Source organism: Chrysemys picta, chromosome 20 (genome assembly GCF_011386835.1).
Source record: "Chrysemys picta bellii isolate R12L10 chromosome 20, ASM1138683v2, whole genome shotgun sequence".
NCBI classification, from domain to species: Eukaryota; Metazoa; Chordata; order Testudines; family Emydidae; genus Chrysemys; species Chrysemys picta.
The window spans coordinates 9,425,909-9,440,836 of record NC_088810.1 but is presented as its reverse complement, the minus strand read 5'-3'; the positions used below and the strand labels follow the sequence as shown (position 1 = coordinate 9,440,836).

Genomic DNA, 14,928 nt, shown 5'->3' with positions numbered 1-14,928 from the left:
ACTGTCGGCAGACAGGATCTAGATGGACCTTTGGTCTGACCCACTGTGGCCGTTCTTATGTTCCTATGTTCTTAAAGCACCATAGAAAGAGTCGGCTCAAGCCAGAAAAACCAGACTTCGTTTCATTTTCAAAATGCCAAAATGAAACATTTTGATACTAGCACAACTTCCCACCCCGCTCAAAATACTTTTTCTCAAATTGGAAGATTCATGGGAACCGCCCCATTTATAAAGTTGCATTTTAAACAATTCAGCATTCGATGAATAATCATTTTGTCGATAAATCCCCTGTTACCTGAATCCATACAGATTTCTGTGAGGTGTCGGAGGTCACACACAGCTATGGGAACAACTGCTTTTTCCACTGGATAGCTGAACCAGAAGAAGAAAAATAGATTCTGGTTGACACAAAATTAATTCTTTTCACATTTGTCAGTATTTTGTTTCATTTTCAGGTCTTCTAAATAAAACTGCAGTGAAATTCGAAACAAAAAGGTGTTTCAAATTTTAAAAAAACCCTCAAAATGTTCCAAAATGTTGGAAATGACAAAATGCAACATTTTGATTTTTTTCTGTGGCACCTTTAAGACTAACAGAAGTACTGGGAGCATAAGCTGTCGTGGGTAAGAACCTCACTTCTTCAGATGCAAGTGAGGGAAATCTCCAGAGGCAGGTATAAATCACTATGGAGATAACGAGGTTAGTTCAATGAGGGAGGGTGAGGTGCTCTGCTAGCAGTTGAGGTGTGAACACCAAGGAAGGAGAAACTGCTTCTGTAGTTGGATAGCCATTCACAGTCTTTGTTTAATCCTGAGCTGATGGTGTCAAATTTGCAAATGAACTGGAGCTCAGCAGTTTCTCTTTGGAGTCTGGTCCTGAAGTTTTTTTGCTGTAAGATGGCTACCTTTACATCTGCTATTGTGTGGCCAGGGAGGTTGAAGTGTTCTCCTACAGGTTTTTGTATATTGCCATTCCTGATATCTGACTTGTGTCCATTTATCCTCTTGCGTAGTGACTGTCCAGTTTGGCCAATGTACATAGCAGAGGGGCATTGCTGGCATGTGATGGCATATATAACATTGGTGGACGTGCAGGTGAATGAGCCGGTGATGTTGTAGCTGATCTGGTTAGGTCCTGTGATGGTGTCGCTGGTGTAGATATGTGGGCAGAGTTGGCATTGAGGTTTGTTGCATGGGTTGGTTCCTGAGTTAGAGTTGTTATGGTGCGGTGCGTGGTTGCTGGTGAGAATATGCTTAAGGTTGGCAGGTTGTCTGTGGGCGAGGACTGGTCTGCCTCCCAAGGTCTGTGAAAGTGAGGGAACTTTGTCCAGGATGGGTTGTAGATCACTGATGATGCGTTGGAGAGGTTTAAGCTGAGGACTGTAGGTGATGGCCAGTGGAGTTCTGTTGGTTACTTTTGGGGGCCTGTCTTGTAGCAGGAGGCTTCTGGGTACACGTCTGGCTCTGTTGATTTGTTTCTTTATTTCCTTGTGTGGGTATCGTAGTTTTGAGAATGCTTGGTGAAGATCTTGTAGGTGTTGGTCTCTGTCTGAGGGGTTGGAGCAGATGTGATTGTACCTCAGTGCTTGGCTGTAGACGATGGATCGTGTGGTGTGACCGGGGTGGAAGCTGAAGGCATGAAGGTAGGCGTAGCGGTCGGTGGGTTTTCGGTATAGGGTGGTGTTAATGTGGCCATCGCTTATTTGTATGGTGGTGTCTAAGAAGTGGACCTCCCGTGTAGATTGGTCCAAGCTGAGGTTGATGGTGGGGTGGAAGCTGTTGAAATCATGGTGGAATTCTTCCAGGGTGTCCTTCCCATGGGTCCAGATGATGAAGATGTCATCAATGTAGCGTAGGTAGAGAAGGGGCGTGAGTGGACGAGAGGTGAGGAAACGTTGTTCCAGGTCAGCCATAAAAATGTTGGCATATTGTGGGGCCATGCGGGTGCCCATAGCGGTGCCACTGGTCTGGAAGTATATATTGTCACCAAATTTGAAATAATTGTGCGTGAGGATAAAGTCACAGAGCTCAGCAATAAATTGTGCTGTGTCATCGTCAGGGATACTGTTCCTGACAGCTTGTATTCCATCTGTGTGTGGGATGTTTGTGTAGAGAACCTCTACATCCATTGGCCAAACTGGACAGTCACTACTCAAGAGGATAAATGGACACAAGTCAGATATCAGGAATGGCAATATACAAAAACCTGTAGGAGAACACTTCAATCTCCCTGGCCACACAATAGCAGATGTAAAGGTAGCCATCTTACAGCAAAAAAACTTCAGGACCAGACTCCAAAGAGAAACTGCTGAGCTCCAGTTCATTTGCAAATTTGACACCATCAGCTCAGGATTAAACAAAGACTGTGAATGGCTATCCAACTACAGAAGCAGTTTCTCCTCCCTTGGTGTTCACACCTCAACTGCTAGCAGAGCACCTCACCCTCCCTCATTGAACTAACCTCGTTATCTCCATACTGATTTATACCTGCCTCTGGAGATTTCCATTACTTGCATCTGAAGAAGTGAGGTTCTTACCCACGAAAGCTTATGCTCCCAGTACTTCTGTTAGTCTCAAAGGTGCCACAGGACCCTCTGTTGCTTTTTACAGATTCAGACTAACACGGCTACCCCTCTGATACTTGACACCGTGCAAGGCACTGCATTTAGCCGTATGGAATAGAAATCTATCAACCTCATGAAGAAACTTGCACAAATACAGACAGATATCATCTTCCTTTCCAAATGCAAACAGATGGACATCATACCAAATGGACTGAAGGTGAAAAATCCATTGCTATCTACATACTGCACAGACCACAGTGAGAGATTATGCCATACACTATCAAAGAAACTGAGGAACCACCTGATCAGCATCCTATACAGCAAACAGAAAAACATCAAAAAAGAGCTCTCCAACCTGGAGACTTTCATAAATAACCAACCCTCCACACAAATGGACTTTACTAAAATCAGACAGGAGATCTACATTACACACTTCACCTTTCTACAAAGGAAAAAGGACCACAAGCTGTCTAAAATCCTACCTGCCACATGGGGCCACGATAGAATAGTGGTACCCCTAACTCACCCAGCAATATCCTCAATTTATCCAGCTACACACTCAACCCAGCAGAAGAGTCTGTCCTATCTCGGGGACTCTCCTTTTGCCCCAGCACCCCCATGAACATGATACAGTTCTGTGGTGATCTGGAAGCCTACTTTCGCCATCTCCGACTCAAAGAATACTTTCAAGATAACACTGAACAGCGCACTGATACACAGATACCCTCCCACCAACAACACAGGAAGAAGAACTCCACATGGACTCCTCCTGAGGGTCGAAATGACAGTCTGGACCTATACATAGAATGCTTCCGCCGACGTGCACAGGCAGAAATTGTGGGAAAACAACATCGCTTGCCTCATAACCTAAGTCGTGCAGAACGCAATGCCATCCACAGCCTCAGAAACCACCCTGACATTATCATCAAAGAGGCTGATAAAGGAGGTGCTGTTGTCATCATGAACAGGTCTGACTACCAGAAGGAGGCGCCAGACAACTCTCCAATACCAAATTCTACAGGCCACTTTCCTCAAATCCCACTGAGGAATACACTAAGAAACTGCACCATCTACTCAGGACACTCCCTACACTAACACAGGAACAAATCAACATACCCTTAGAGCCCCGACCGGGGTTATTCTATCTACTACCTAAGATCCACAAACCTAGAAATCCTGGGCGCCCCATCATCTCGGGCATTGGCACGCTCACTGAAGGACTGTCTGGACATGTGGACTCCCTAATCAGACCCTACGCCACCAGCACTCCCAGCTATCTCCGTGACACCACAGATTTCCTGAGAAAACTACAATGCATTGGTGACCTCCCAGAAAACACCATCCTAGCCACCATGGATGTAGAGGCTCTCTACACAAACATCCCACATACAGATGGAATACAAGCTGTCAGGAACAGTATCCCTGAAGATGACACAGCACAACTTATTGCTGAGCTCTGTGACTTTATCCTCACGCACAATTATTTCAAATTTGGTGACAATATACACCTCCAGACCAGTGGCACCGCTATGGGCACCCGCATGGCCCCACAATATGCCAACATTTTTATGGCTGACCTGGAACAACGCTTCGTCAGCTCTCGTCCACTCATGCCCCTTCTCTACCTACGCTATATTGATGACATCTTCATCATCTGGACCCATGGGAAGGAGACCCTGGAAGAATTCCACCACGATTTCAACAGCTTCCACCCTACCATCAACCTCAGCCTGGACCAATCTACATGGGAGGTCCACTTCCTGGACACCACCGTACAAATAAGCGATGGCCACATTAACACCACCTTATACCGAAAAACCACCGACCGCTATGCCTACCTTCATGCCTCCAGCTTCCACCCCTGTCACACCACACGATCCATCGTGTACAGCCAAGCACTGAGGTACAATCGCATCTGCTCCAACCCCTCAGACAGAGACCAACACCTACAAGATCTTCACCAAGCATTCTCAAAACTACGATACCCACACAAGGAAATAAAGAAACAAATCAACAGAGCCAGACGTGTACCCAGAAGCCTCCTGCTACAAGACAGGCCCCCAAAAGTAACCAACAGAACTCCACTGGCCATCACCTACAGTCCTCAGCTTAAACCTCTCCAACGCATCATCAGTGATCTACAACCCATCCTGGACAATGATCCCTCACTTTCACAGACCTTGGGAGGCAGACCAGTTCTCGCCCACAGACAACCTGCCAACCTTAAGCATATTCTCACCAGCAACCATGCACCGCACCATAACAACTCTAATTCAGGAACCAATCCATGCAACAAACCTCGATGCCAACTCTGCCCACATATTTACACCAGCGACACCATCACAGGACCTAACCAGATCAGCTACAACATCACCGGCTCATTCACCTGCACGTCCACCAATGTTATATACGCCATCACGTGCCAGCAATGCCCCTCTGCTATGTACATTGGCCAAACTGGACAGTCACTACGCAAGAGGATAAATGGACACAAGTCAGATATCAGGAATGGCAATATACAAAAACCTGTAAGAGAACACTTCAACCTCCCTGGCCACACAATAGCAGATGTAAAGGTAGCCATCTTACAGCAAAAAAACTTCAGGACCAGACTCCAAAGAGAAACTGCTGAGCTCCAGTTCATTTGCAAATTTGACACCATCAGATCAGATAAACAAAGACTGTGAATGGCCAAAGACTGTGAATGGCTAGCCAACTACAGAAGCAGTTTCTCCTTCCTTGGTGTTCACACCTCAACTGCTAGCAGAGCACCTCACCCTCCCTGATTGAACTAACCTCGTTATCTCCATACTGATTTATACCTGCCTCTGGAGATTTCCATTACTTGCATCTGAAGAAGTGAGGTTCTTACCCACGAAAGCTTATGCTCCCAATACTTCTGTTAGTCTTAAAGGTGCCACAGGACCCTCTGTTGCTTTTTACAGATTCAGACTAACACAGCTACCCTTCTGATACTTGATTTTTTTCTGTTTTTTTTCCCCGACCGATACAATTTGGTGAATTCAACTCAAATTCTAAAAATATTTTGACTGACCCAAATCTGCAAGATTTTGGTGAAAAAAAATTTGACCTGAAAACATTCACCCAGTTGCAGTGGCAAATGCCAATTTACAACTGAGCCCTGGTGCAAAATGAATGCCCCTCTGCCATGTACATTGGCCAAACCGGACAGTCTCTACGCAAAAGAATTAATGGACACAAATCTGACATCAGGAATCATAATACTCAAAAACCAGTGGGAGAACACTTTAACCTGTCTGGTCATTCAGTGACAGACCTGCGGGTGGCTATATTACAACAGAAAAACTTCAAAAACAGACTCCAACGAGAGACTGCTGAGCTGGAATTGATATGCAAACTAGACACAATCAACAAAGGATTGAATAAGGACTGGGAATGGCTGAGCCATTACAAACATTGAATCTATCTCCCCTTGTAAGTATTCTCACACTTCCTATCAAACTGTCTGTACTGGGCTAGCTTGATTATCACTTCAAAAGTTTTTTTTTCTCTAACTTAATTGGCCTCTCAGAGTTGGTAAGAGAACTCCCACCTGTTCATGCTCTCTGTATGTGTGTATATATATCTCCTCAATATTTATTCCACTCTATATGCATCCGAAGAAGTGGGCTGTAGTCCACAAAAGCTTATGCTCTAATAAATTCGTTAGTCTCTAAGGTGCCACAAGTACTCCTGTTCTTTTTGCAGATACAGACTAACACGGCTGCTACTCTGAAACTTATGATTATTATGTATAATAGCAAGGCCTGCCAACTCCAGGCACAGACCAGGGGACCCTGTTAGCGTAAATAGATTTTAAAATGGTTAACTGATAGATCTCTTATCATAGGAATGAGGTGGAGGCTCCATTACTCCAACTTTCCATTGAGATTGGGCAGCTCTTTCAAAAAGCTCTGCTCTAGCTCATACACCAGATATTACTCCTGGGAGAATTCTGCGCCACTCCGCATGTGCATAATTTATGTCCCCCGCAGATTTCTTTGCTCCCCCACAGAAAAATGACTTTCTGAAGGGGGAAGCAAAGGGAAGCCACAAGAGTGGTCATGTGACTCTCCCCAGCAGTTTTGGGTGCCCAGGGCAGCTGGCAGAGAGGTAAATCACTGTGGGGCAGGAGGCGGGACTGGGGAAGACCTGTCTGGTGGCTCCTACCCTGCGCCAGGCTCAGCTGCTAGTCCCGGCTGGGCTGGGAGGGGGCTTCCTCCTCCCCTGCACGGCATCCAGGGCCATAACAGACCTACCCCCAGATTTCGTCCCTGGCTGTAGGAATCTCTGAGAACTGCCCACCCATCGGTCCTCAGCTGCAGGGGGAGGGATCACTGTTTGGGGAGCTACTCCCCCATCTACCCGACCCCCGTGTTTCCAGACCCCATTGCTCCCAGACCCGCCCGTTAAGCCTCACCCCCCCACCCCAGCACCCAGAATCCCCCCTGATGAGCCCCACTCCTCTTGCACCTGGACCACCCCAATGAGCCACCTGCACCCAGATCCACACCCCACTGAGCCCCAATCAGCTGCACCTGGATCCCCACCCCTCTGAGCCCCACGCCCCCAGCATCTGGACACCCCCCACTGAGCTCCCCACACCCAACCCGCACTGCCGAGCTCTATCCACCCCACACCCAGATCCCTCCCTGCTGAGCCCCAACCACCTGCACCAGGACCCCCGTGCAGAGTCCCATTATTACCATTGCACCCAAACCCCCAACAAGCCCTTGTGCATCCAGATCCCCCCCACTCCCGCCGCACTCGGATCCCCCACTGAGCCGCTCGCATGCAGCTTGCCCCACACAGAATCCTCTCAAGCCCCACCTTGATCCCCCACACTAAGCCCCTGCATACTTGGATCCTGCCTTGCTGAGCCTGTCTCCCCACACCTGGTGCACCTGGCAAGGAGGGGCAGGGCCCTGGGGTGTTTCTGGGGCAGGCCCAGTCCTCGCGCTGTGTCAGGGTTGGGTACAGCCTCCCCGCTGAGTCCACACCCGCTCTGGCCTTAAATTCTCCTCCACCCACCAGCTCCATAGCAGACGTAGAGCAATGCAGCCGCTTACTTCAGTGGGTTCAATGAAGAGCCCGTCTTACCGGCACTGACCCCTAAACTGGCTCCCAGACCCCTCTTGGCTGCCTCTCTCCCACCAGGGTCCCCGCACACCTGACCGCTGGGACAGTCCTATCAGCACCTATAAACCGACCAGCTCCATTCGCATACAGACACCCACCCCCCCACAGCTGGCTAGGTATCTGGCTGTCTCTCTCCGTACGCATGCCGCATCTAGCTAGCTATTCCCATTATACACCTGCACCTATCTGCCCATCTATCTCCACACACACCCCTCACCTACCTACCTGTCTCCATAATTCACCCCATCTATCTATCCCATACGCCCCCTCTATCTATCTCCATAATTCACCCCATCTATCTATCCCATACGCCCCCTCTATCTATCTCCATGATTCACCCCATCTATCTATCCCATACGCCCCCTCTATCGATCTCCATAATTCACCCCATCTATCTATCCCATACGCCCCCTCTATCGATCTCCATAATTCACCCCATCTATCTATCCCATACGCCCCCTCTATCGATCTCCATAATTCACCCCATCTATCTATCCCATACGCCCCCTCTATCGATCTCCATAATTCACCCCATCTATCTATCCCATACGCCCCCCTCTATCTATCTCCATGATTCACCCCATCTATCTATCCCATACGCCCCCCTCTATCTATCTCCATGATTCACTCCATCTATCTATCCCATACGCCCCCCTCTATCTATCTCCATGATTCACCCCATCTATCTATCCCATACGCCCCCTCTATCAATCTCCATGATTCACCCCATCTATCTATCCCATACGCCCCCTCTATCAATCTCCATAATTCACCCCATCTATCTATCCCATACGCCCCCTCTATCGATCTCCATAATTCACCCCATCGATCTATCCCATACGCCCCCTCTATCGATCTCCATAATTCACCCCATCTATCTATCCCATACGCCCCCTCTATCGATCTCCATAATTCACCCCATCTATCTATCCCATACGCCCCCCTCTATCTATCTCCATAATTCACCCCATCTATCTATCCCATACGCCCCCCTCTATCTATCTCCATGATTCACCCCATCTATCTATCCCATACGCCCCCCTCTATCTATCTCCATGATTCACCCCATCTATCTATCCCATACGCCCCCCTCTATCTATCTCCATGATTCACCCCATCTATCTATCCCATACGCCCCCTCTATCTATCTCCATAATTCACCCCATCTATCTATCCCATACGCCCCGTCTATCTATCTCCATAATTCACCCCATCTATCCCATACGCCCCTCTATCTATCTCCATAATACACCCCATCTATCTATCCCATATGCCCCCTCTATCTATCTCCATAATTCACCCCATCTATCTATCCCATATGCCCCCTCTATCTATCTCCATGATTCACCCCATCTATCTATCCCATACGCCCCCTCTATCTATCTCCATAATTCACCCCATCTATCTATCCCATACGCCCCGTCTATCTATCTCCATAATTCACCCCATCTATCCCATACGCCCCTCTATCTATCTCCATAATACACCCCATCTATCTATCCCATATGCCCCCTCTATCTATCTCCATAATTCACCCCATCTATCTATCCCATATGCCCCCTCTATCTATCTCCATAATACACCCCATCTACCTATCCCATATGCCCCCCTCTATCTATCTCCATAATTCACCCCATCTATCCCATACGCCCCTCTATCTATCTCCATAATACACCCCATCTATCTATCCCATATGCCCCCTCTATCTATCTCCATAATTCACCCCATCTATCTATCCCATATGCTCCCTCCATCTCCATAATACACCCCATCTACCTATCCCATATGCCCTCTCTATCTATCTCTATAATACACCCCTTATCAATCTGTCTATCTCGGTACACACACGTCTATCTATCTATCAATCCATCCCCCTAATACACCCCATCCCCTCTATTTGTCCATCCCCTACCCACCCTGTATTTGTCAACCCTCCATCCATGCCCCGACACACCCCTCATCTCTCTGAGCGCTCCCGGAGCCGCCCAGAATTCCAGCACATTTTCCCTTCCCTGATTCTGCCCTTCCACGGACTGGTTGGTTCCTCGGGCACAGAGATGGTGGCAGGCCCGGCAGCGGGAGGAGCTTGTTCTGTCTACACTACAGAGGATACAATCTAGGCATGTGGGGGGGCGGGGGCGTGGAATCAGGCTGGGGTCTGTCATCGTCATTTACTGTCCAATCGCCAGCTACCTGGCAATTCCCCAGCCCTGGGCCCTGATGGGCCTTAGAAGCCTGCACTGGGCTGAGCCATTGGTGGGTTTGTGTGCAGTGCCTGGGAGGAAACCAATTCAGGAAAACAAAGCTCAAAGCGGATGGAAGCAAGATTTGAACCCAGGTCTCTGGGGAGCTAGGGACCAGCAGGCCAGCGCCTTACCGCTCAGCCCCAACGAGAAAGTGCCTTAAAAAGCACCCCACTCAGCCATCATCAGAAACGGGACCGGGGGGCTGCAGGTCAGGAGTGACGTGCATCATGTGGGGGGGCTGCAGCTTTGGGATAGAGGTGTTTCTGCGATGTCTTCCCTGGGGTGAGTTTCTGCCTTATTTCGGGGTGGGGGGCAAGAGGCAGGTGATTTAAGGCAAACTTGGCTCCGGGGTCTGCATCAGCTGGAACATTTCTGTACAAAACAGAGTCTTTCGGGAACAAGGGAACGGAGCACATAGGGCCACATGGGGGCGCTAGACCCTGAGGAATGAAAACCAAATGGGTTTATTCCCTGAGCTATAGAAAGGTCACAGGGCAGGAGCCCTAGGGGATTGTGGGAAAGAAAGTCTGGGGTGGGAGGGAGGGAGGCTTTCTGCAGACTCAGGCAGCCCTCACTGCGCTGGTTACACTTGGGCCACAATTGACAGATTTGCTCTGCACCCGTTGTTACTGCTGCTGTTACTGATTAGGGCAGTGCCCGGAGACCCCAGCTGAGATCAGAGCCCCGTTCTGCCGGGTGCTGTCCAGACACAGCGAGAGACAGACCTGCCCCAGCTGAGATCAGAGCCCCGTTCTGCCGGGTGCTATCCAGACACAGCGAGAGACAGACCTGCCCCCGCTGAGATCAGAGCCCCGTTCTGCCGGGTGCTGTCCAGACACAGCGAGAGACAGACCTGCCCCAGCTGAGATCAGAGCCCCATTCTGCCGGGTGCTGTCCAGACACAGCGAGAGACAGACCTGCCCCAGCTGAGATCAGGGCCCCGTTCTGCCGGGTGCTGTCCAGACACAGCGAGAGACAGACCCTGCCCCAGCTGAGATCAGGGCCCCGTCGCGCCAGGCGCTGCACAGACACACAGCTAGAGACTTTCCCTGCCCCAGCTGAGATCAGGGCCCCATCGCGCCAGGCGCTGCACAGACACAGCTAGAGACTTTCCCTGTCCCAGCTGAGATCAGGGCCCCGTTGTGCAGTTGTTCTCAAACTTTTGTACTGGTGACCTCTTTTACATAGCAAGCCTCTGAGTGTGATCCCTAGGGTGATCAGACAGCAAGTGTGAAAAATCGGGACAGGGGGTGGGGGGTAATAGGAGCCTATGTAAGAAAAAGACCCAAAAATCGGGACTGTCCCTATAAAATCGGGACATGTAGTCACCCTAGCGACCCCCCTTATAAATTAAAATTTAAATCTATTTAACACCATTATAAATGCTGGTGGCAAAGCGGGGTTTGGGGTGGAGGCTGACAGCTCATGACCCCCTGAGGGGTCCCGACCCCCAGTTTGAGAACTCCTGGTGATGTGCCAGGTGCCGCCCAGACACACAGCAAGAGATGGTCCCGGCCCCGGTGGCGATCAGGGCCCTGTTGAACCGGGTGCTGCCCAGACAGTCCCTGCTCCCCAGTTTGTCTGAATAGACACGGCATGGTGGTGGGTAAACTGAGGCCCCCAAAGGGTCATCCCAGCAGGTCACAGTGGGGCCAGGCCAATGCGGGTCATAATGGGGCTAAAACACCACCCGCCTGGCCCTGCCCCTCAGCTGCAAAAACTCCCCACGCCCCACTGGACCCCACCCTGCTGCGATTGTCGCTGACACTGACTGCCCCCCTGCAGTGGTGAGGGGGCTAGGCTCCCTTCCTGGGGAATGGTTAGGGGTTGGGGGTCATTCTAGTCAGGTGGGGGTGGGGCAGATTTTGGATTTGAAGGGTTGAGGGGCAAGGGACAGTAGGGCCTGGCTCGGCGTAAGGGGTCACTGGGGTCAGGGTGGTACTGAATGGGAGGGCTCAGGGTAGCAGGGGGGCGGGGCAGGTGTGGGGTGGCGTCAGGGGTTGGGGTGTATTTGGGGTCACAATTGAGCTTGGTGGAGGATTTGGGGTCAATGGGGGGTTTAGGTTTGGAAAGGGGGGTTGTTGGAGGGTTCAGGGGGCTCAGGATTTGGGGTCACAGATGGGGGACATAGGTGGGGGGCTGGGGTATTGGAGGGGGGAGCTGGGGTGGGGTTGTGGGGGTCAGTATATGGGGGTCACAGTTAGGGTTGTGTTGGGAGTCAGGATTTGGGGTCATGGCTGGGGGGTAGGGGGTTTGGGTCACAGCTGGCACTGGGGGGGCAGGCTCAGTCCGTGAGCAGGGGCTGAGGGTGGGAGTGGCACTGGGGTCCCCGTTGATCTGGGGGAGCCCTGACTGTGACCCTGCTCCCCCCCAGCCTCATGGATCCCACCGAGGAGCCCTCTCTGAACTGGGACACGGACAGTGCCAGCTCCAGCATGCTGGGGGGCCGAGCCTGGGGGGCCGGGGCCGGACCGGTGGGGGCTAGCAGCCTGCACTGTAACCTGGAGGAGCTGCTGGCCCAACGGGAGTTGGGGGGGCGCCGGGAGGCCAAGCCACGGGGCAGCCCCTGCCAGTGCCCCCCTCCTGCCCCCCTGGACCCAGAGGGCAGCGACGGGGACACCTCTGACAGCGGGGCTGAGTCGCCCATCTGCATGGAGCCCCCACGGGCGCCCATCCTCTGCCAGCATGTCGCCGGCACTGCCACCGCTCAGGTGGGGGGCTGGGGACTGGGATTAGGAGTGCTGGGGGGGTCAAAGGGGTTCCAGGGATTGGGATCCCTGGGTTCAAAGGGAGCACTGGGCTTGGTGGGCACTGGCTTTAAAGGGGTCTCTGGTCTGTGCCCAGTTGGGGGGGGTTAGGGTCGGGGGTCTCTGTTCCATGCCTGGTCAGGGAGCTTGGGTTGGGAGTCTCTGGTCTGCCCGGTCACGGGGGCTGGGATCAGGGGTCACTGGTTTGTGCCCAGTCTGGGGGGGGGGGGGTTGGGGTCAGGGGTCACTGGTTTGTGCCCAGTCTGGGGGGGGGGTTGGGATCAGGGGTCTCTGGTCTGTGACCAGTCGGGGGAGGCTGAAGTTGGGAGTCTCCGATCTGTGCCCAGTTGGGGGGGGGGCTGGATTAGGGGGTCTCTGTGCCTGGTTCTCATCTCTGCCCTCTGCCCCCAGCTGTGGTGGGTCACCCCCCGTGAGAGTGACTGGGTGTCTCTCTACGAGCTGCGTCTGCAGGAGCCCAGCGGGACCCGCAGCCAGTGGTTCTGTGCCCAGGCGCCCGAGCGGCTGCAGAACCTGAGCCCTGGGACCCAGTACCGGATCTGCGTGCGGGCTCTCAACGCGGCGGGTCCTGGGCCCTGGAGCCCCCCCTACACAGTGAGTGAGGGTGGGGGGCATCAGGACCTGGAGGTTGGGTGCATGGGGGAGCTGGGTGTGCAGGGAGGGGGGAGCTGGAGTGCATTGGGCCTGGGTGCACTGGAGGAGCTGGGTGCAATGAGATGGGGAGGTTGGGTGTCCTGAGGGGAGCTCAGCCCCTCAGGGTGCCCTCCCCCCAACCCATCTCCTCTCCGTTGCAGTTTGCCACGGTGCCTCGTGCAAAGGAAGCCGTCCCCGTCATGGTCACCGTGCGGCGGCGGCTGGATCCCCGCAGGAAAACGCTCTATTTACCCGGCCCCTAGGGGGTGCCGCAGGGTGGGAGGATGCCATGGAAATAAAACGGGGGCATCCATCTGACTCGTGCATTCCCTCCTTGCAAGCCAAGGCCCCCCCAACCCCCCTAGTGCCCAAGCCCATGGGGCCCATCCCCAGTCCAGGGGTCGCCTGCTGTCATACTTGGGCTGTCCCAGGAGACCCAGCCATGGGGTAGCCCCAATCCCTCTCCATCTCTGCTGGGGCCTCCACACCAGCCGCAGGCAACTAGAGCCTCCCCTATGGGGGGCACCTCCCTCAGGGCTGCAGGGAGAGGAGCCCAGGCAAACCCCAACCAGGATCAGAGCCCAAGGGGTGAGAATCTGCCTGGAGTCACGCAGAGTTTCTTGATCCCTGTGAGAATCAGGATTGCAGTGCATGATGGGAGCAAGGTGGAGGTGATTGGAATCTGCACTGCGGCTTTACGGCAGGGTTCAATCAGCAACCCTCTACTGGAAACCTGGAGATTTGCATCATGCGGGACTGATTCCTCCCAATGCAACTGGACATCTGTGCTTTTGGGCTTCCCCCGCAGGGAATATTGGATGGGGGGGAACATCCCAGAAGGACCAGGATGACGGGGGGATTAAACCACCCACCCAACTGCCCTGCCTGTGCTGGAACAATCATCTGGGGAAAAGAGGCTCATCCATGGAGGAACCCAGGTCAACCACAGACGCCTTCCTCAAGCACCCCTGCCTTGCCCATGGAAACCCCACTTCCTCCTCCTCTGTAGTCGTTGCAGACTCACCACGCATCCCATCTGGCAGCTTCCTTCCCAGGGAGGTTTAGAGCCAAGACATGGCCACGATGGGGACGTTGAGCTGACAGATCTTGGCCGACGCTCAGCTCCATCCCAGTTCTCTTGACCTCGGCCGATGCTCAGCTCCACCCCCAGTTCACTTGACCCCAGCCGACGCTCAGCTCCACCCCCAGTTCTTTTGACCCCGGCCAACGCTCAGTTCCATCCCCAGTTCCCTTGGCCTGCACTCAGCTCCATCCCAGTTCCATTGACCTTAGCCTACGTTCAGCTCCATACCCGGTTCACTTTAAATTCAATGCCCCACTGGCTCCTGGTGCCAGTGGGATGGAAACACAACTGCTTCCATAGATCCAGGAGTTCCAAGGTCAGAAGGGGACATTCGATCATCCAGTCTGCTCTCCTATATATCCCAGGCTGGAGAATCTCCCTGTTACCCCTGGATTGCCACCCATAATGCAGGTTTGATTGAAGGATCTTCCAGCAGGGCCCTTGATCTGGATTGGAAGACGCCAAAGGTTGGAGACT

At 52.4% G+C, this 14,928-nt stretch overlaps 1 long non-coding RNA gene across 1 annotated transcript in view; it reads left to right on the top strand.

The window, feature by feature from the left end:
- LOC135976818 (uncharacterized) overlaps positions 1 to 14,928 on the top strand; it is a 21,940-nt gene extending 7,012 nt beyond the window's left edge. Inside the window, exons 2-3 of the long non-coding RNA XR_010594118.1 lie at positions 13,128 to 13,328; positions 13,529 to 14,928. This is a non-coding gene — a long non-coding RNA (uncharacterized LOC135976818). The remainder of the gene's footprint in view (positions 1 to 13,127; positions 13,329 to 13,528) is intronic.